This window comes from Gekko japonicus, unplaced genomic scaffold (genome assembly GCF_001447785.1).
Source record: "Gekko japonicus isolate JY-2015 unplaced genomic scaffold, Gekko_japonicus_V1.1 scaffold868, whole genome shotgun sequence".
Lineage (NCBI taxonomy): Eukaryota > Metazoa > Chordata > Lepidosauria > Squamata > Gekkonidae > Gekko > Gekko japonicus.
In genome coordinates this window covers 605,598-611,278 of record NW_015175381.1, presented here as the reverse complement: position 1 = coordinate 611,278, position 5,681 = coordinate 605,598, and positions in this window count along the sequence as shown.

The window sequence follows — 5,681 nt, the reverse complement described above, 5'->3', positions numbered from 1 at the left end:
AGAGAGAGAGAGAGAGAGAGAGAGAGAGAGAGACCCCTCAAAATAATAGAAGCAGTACCGGTAGCTTTAAGAAATGAATGCCCTCAGTCTCTATTGCTAGGCAAACACAACAGGTTTGCCAGCCTTGATTTCTGTCAGTAAAAGCAGGGGGAGGGGAGGACCCTTTCTAGGGATGTTTTGGCCTTTGAGGGAAGACCCATTGGCATGAACTAATGGACAACTTGCTATCACAGGATTTGCATGATTTATCTAGCCCAGGTGCTTACTACTGTTCAATAACAGGAATTTCAGACGGGCGATATATTCCAGTTCAGGAACTGTTCCCTAACGGTTTCTGGTCTGACATTTCAAACACAACCATTTTAGTAATGGTTCCCTACCGGAATATATTTTCACTTTCAGACAGAAACGCTTCTGTCTTATTTAGGAAATGTGGCTGAACTGTTTTACCTGCAAACTGCTTCCAAGCGGTCTCCACTTTTCTATACCGTTTCTGAAGCGCTACAGGGTGCTGCGTAAAATGCCCCGTAGCGCTTCCTCCTGTGCCGCTTTCTTTTCCCGCCCTTTTTTGCCCACGTGGGCAATCTCTGTCCTTTTTTTTTTTTTGAACATTCATTTTAAAGTCCTATGGTGCTATGGCGCTATAAAACAACACCAAAACAGCAACCCCATTGGAATGCCTGGACTCCACTGGGATACATGAGATGGCTACATCTGCCACCTGGAAACTACCTCATTGGACTGCAGGCTTTGGCAGGAAATCAGGAATTTTAGGCTTAGACTTAGTTAATTGAGTTGGGAAAGAATTATAAGTGTTGTGTATTGTATATTTTCAATTAATTGTAGGTCTAAGGGATTAACGAATTGGTTTCTTACTGCCCTGATTGATGAATTGACTAATTAATTGATTTGCTATTAAGTTAACAAATTAATTGATAAGAGGTTATCCAGTTGCTTGCAGTAAAACTGCCATAAATCATTAACTAAATTGATTATAAATTATATATAAAAAGAAAGAGAAAGGGGGAAAAAGAAGAAAAAAAGGCAATCATAGGCTACCAGATTAAATTTTGCGGGTGGGTAATAGAGTTGGCTATTATAGTGTGGTTGTATTAATTGTATTACTTTAGGAGCTGCTGGAGCTTATGCTTGTTCTTAAGTCCTAGTCCTTATATGAGAGGAACAGCTTATATAGGAGGAATAGTCCATTTAGCTAGCTAGCCAGCGGTCTGAGGCTCGTGCAAAGACTGGCTGATGCGGTGATGCCTGGGCAACAAATTCCGGTGCTCCTGGGGAGGGGAAAGTATAGCAGTGGGTCCAGGCAGAGAGTTAAGGATCCAGGCAGAATAGAAAGGCTCGGTGCCCTTCCAGCCTGTGACCCATCCCGAAGGTTGTCGGCAGTGGGGCTAAGGCTAATAACCCCCCTCCGACATTGGTGTTGTGCAATGCCAGGTCCATAAATAATAAGACCACAGTCCTTTGAGACTTCCTTTTGGAACAGGAGGTAGACCTGGCGTGCGTGACCGAGACCTGGGTGCGGGCCAGGGAGACTGTAGCTCTCTCCCAGCTTGCCCCTCTTGGGTTCTCAGTCCTACACCAATCATGGACTAGGGGGTGGGGGGAGGAGTGGCTACTTTCATCTGGGAGGCTTACTCCTTCAGAGTGCTCCTGCCGCTGGAGATCATGGGTATTGAGTGTGTTGGTCTGCTGCTGGAGGCTGAGGAGAGTTTGGTAATTTGGCTGGTGTACCAACCGCCTAACGCACCGGCCAATAGCCTGCCGTCCCTGATGGAGGCTGTATCAGGCTGGGAGCTAGAGCACCCTAGGGTGCTGGTCTTGGGTGATTTCAACGTCCATGCTGCGGCCTCCAATCACTGGGTCACTGGGTGTATGTGAGTGGAATGTAAATGTGAATTTCCTGCATTGTGCAGAAGGTTGGACTAAATTCTATGATTCTAACTGCTGAATACAGAACACGGTTGCCTAAATTGATGCTTTATATATTCAGATAGGTAGCTGCGTTGGTCTGAAGCAGCAGAACAAAGTTAAAGTCCAGTGGCCCTTTTAAGACCAGTAAAGGCTTATTCAGGGTATAAGCTTTCATGTGCATGTATCTGAAGAAGTGTGCATGCACATGAAAGCTTATACCTTGAATAAAACTTTGTTGATCCTAAAGGTGCCACTGGACTCAAACTTTGTTTTGATACTTTATAGTCACTTCTGATTTCTTAGTGTTTGGCAAGAGTGTCATTGTGATCATCTGCTGTGCCATCAGGGTTGAGCAAGGCCACTCCCCCAAAGTCCCTTTTGGAGGTCTCAACAGGAGGGATGCGAGCCTCCAGGAGAGACCTGGGGATCCCCCAGAATTACAGCTCATCTCCAATTTCAGACATCAGTTCCTCTGGAGAAAACGGCTGCTTTGGAGGGTGGAATCTATGGCATTGTACACCACTGAGGTCCCTGACCTCTCCAGGAGTTTCCCAGTCTGGATCTGGCAACCCCATCCCCCACCAGTGGCCAGGGGGGACCTGGCAACCCTACTCGACAGGCCTCAGTTCTAGAGAAGGATGTGGATTAATAGCACCCTAAGACTTCCTTCGATCTTTCTACCATCCTCCCCTGTAGCCAGTTGCTACATCTACATTTTAAGAATAATAACGGTAGCCTTATTTTTCACATGCTGACGGAGTCTCAGTCTTCAGTGTGGTTAAAACACATAGAAAAGAAAATCAATTCAATAGGGATCAGTATTGATGACATATCCTCCCCTACCGAAAGTTCAGTCTTTGCACAGATCAAACAAAGACTCCTTGACATCAAGATGCAGGATCTTAGGAGCCTTGCTAAAAGTAGATGTTCACCCTTAGGCTTGGGGATTTTACCCTATGGGTATATGGCAGAGTACTTACCCTGTTTAACAGCCCCGCATTATCGCAGAGCTTATTCATTAGCCCATTTCAATGTGTTACTCTCTGCAGTTCTCTACGGGAGATTTCATAAAATACCATATGCTAACAGGCTATGCTCATGTAATCGGTGGGACATAGAGAGCCTTGAACATGTTTTTTTGCACTGTACTTATTATTTTGCTATACGTTCCACACTTATTGATCCCTTGATGAGAGAGCATGCAGGGAAATCTGATGAATGCAAAATTATTTTTTTATTATCTACTCAGAACTAAATTGTGATTGAAACTGTGCCCAAATTTGTGTACCTTGCAGCTAGGAAGCGAGCAATGTATCAGCAGACAGGGCCTTGACTGTTCAGACTGTTTCCTCCCTGTTATAATTCGGTTGTTATACCAATAAAGGTTGTTTGTTTGTAGCCAGTTAGATAGCAGGAGGGCTAACCTGTCCTCCCAGGACTGAGTCCCTGGCCCTTATGAGTGAGACTCCCTGGGGTATGGCCACCCCTTCCTTTTCCTACCTCCTTTTATATATTTAAATGTGGTTAAATATATATATATATATAATAAACACAAAATAACTTCAATCTTACAAATAATATAAACAATAACATTATATATAAGCATATTCATAAACAGTCATAAATAATATTCTGCAACTGCATCATCTACAATATCTAATCATACATACATATACATACAAAGGCAAAAAAACTGCCCTAGACTATTTTTCAATCAGGACTTACTTGCATAGAAACATACTTACATATACACTTAATTTTATAGTCTATTTGAGTTTATTCCATCTTGCCCTAATTAATTCATATCTAACATTCCTTTTTTACATAGACATTGCCTGACTTTTTATCATTTTGTGTTTTAAAAGTTTAGTCTTAGTTTTCACCTATATAATTTAAAAATACTTTCCATTTTTCCTGGAATTATAAAATCGGTCTAATATGTACATAAGGTTAATTTTGCCATTGTCGTATATTTTTTAAATTTATTTTTCCATTCCTTCGGTTCTGGACATTTTTCTGCCATCCATCTTGCCGCAAATATTACCATTGCTGCCGTCATCATATAATTAAATAATCCACTATGTATTCTTGTAATATTGCTTGGAATTATATTTAATAACATACTTTTTGCGTCCATCACAAACTTAAGTTTTAGTATCTTTTGCATTTCTTCATGTATGTTCTTGCCTTTTTATATGTCCACCACGTATGATGGAATGCTACATCTGTACTCTGACATTTCCAGCACTTCCCATTGTATCCTTTATTAGTTTCTGCAATATCTTTGGGCATAATATACCATCTAAAAACATTTTATACGAGTTCTCCCTTAATATTTGAGATTCAGTATATTTAATTTCTTTAGTCCATAGTTTTTCTCACTGGCTCATACATATGTTCTCCAAAGTTTTACATCCATTTTATTATACAGTTTTTTACTTGCTCTGTTTCTGTATCATATTGCAGTAACATTTTATAAATTTTTCCTAATAGGTGTTTTGAATCTCCAGTAATTAAATGTTCAAAGAGTGTTTTCTCTCTTAATTGACCTTCTTCCTTTGCTATTTTTTCTTTGTATTTAGATACCATTTGATGATATAACAGCCACAGAATGTTCTTTCCTTCATTGTAGATCTCTTGCCAGGGTTTAATTTTTCCTTGTCTTATGTTAAGTTATATGATCAGTTTTCTTCCTTATATTACTGTCTCAATAGGCATCAATTGTGGATGTCAATGGCAAGATAGATGGACATTCTATTTTTGCATTGGAACCCTATTCTTAAAAGTCCATCTCTCAGAATATGGTTACCATCTTGTCTTTGAATTCTTTCTAATGACTTCTTAATATATGAGTAATTGTGGATTCCTTCTTTGGTATCAGTTATTTCTAGTTTGATGCTCCTTCTGTTTGGATTTATGATCCAGTCTGAGATCCAAACCATTGCTTGTAGGCAGGGTTCCCTCTAAGCTGTGGAGTCCTGTGAGCAAAAATTCTACTTTCTGAACTACTGGCATTAAAGTTGTGAGCAAGTGATTTGGCTACTGCATAAATTAGTTTGCTCTGGAGCCATCTTTCCTGAGCTAAGACAAAAATCTGCGAGCCAGAGGCTAAAAAACTGTGAGCTAGCTCACACCAACTCAGCTTAGAGGGAACACTGCTTGTAGGTACAGTTTAATATTTGGTACCACTAACTATGACAGGTCCTTAAAGAGATGGGAGTACCAGACCACCTCACATGTCTCTTGAGAAACCTGTATAAGGGTCAAGAAGCGACAGTTAGAACCAGATATGGAACAACTGATTGGTTTAGCATAGAAAAAGGAGTACGACAAGGATGTATATTGTCACCCTGCTTATTTAATTTATATGCAGAGTAAATGTGAAATGCTGGCCTGGATGAACCACAAACCGGAATTAAGATTGCTGGGGAAAAGATCAACAACCTCAGATATACAGATGATACCACTCTAATGGCAGAAAGTGAAGAGGACCTAACGGGCCTCTTGTTGAGCATGAAAGAGAAGAGTGCAAAGGTTGGCTTGAAACTCAACATCAAAAAACTAAGATCAAGGCATCCGGCCCCATCACTCCTTGGCAAATAGAAGGGGAAGTCATGGAAGCAGTGACAGACTTCACATTCCTGGGATCTAAAATCACTGCAGACAGTGACTGCAGCCATGAAATTAAAAGACGCCTGCTCCTGGGGAGGAAAGCAATGGTGAACCTAAACAGCATAATAAAAAGTAGAGAC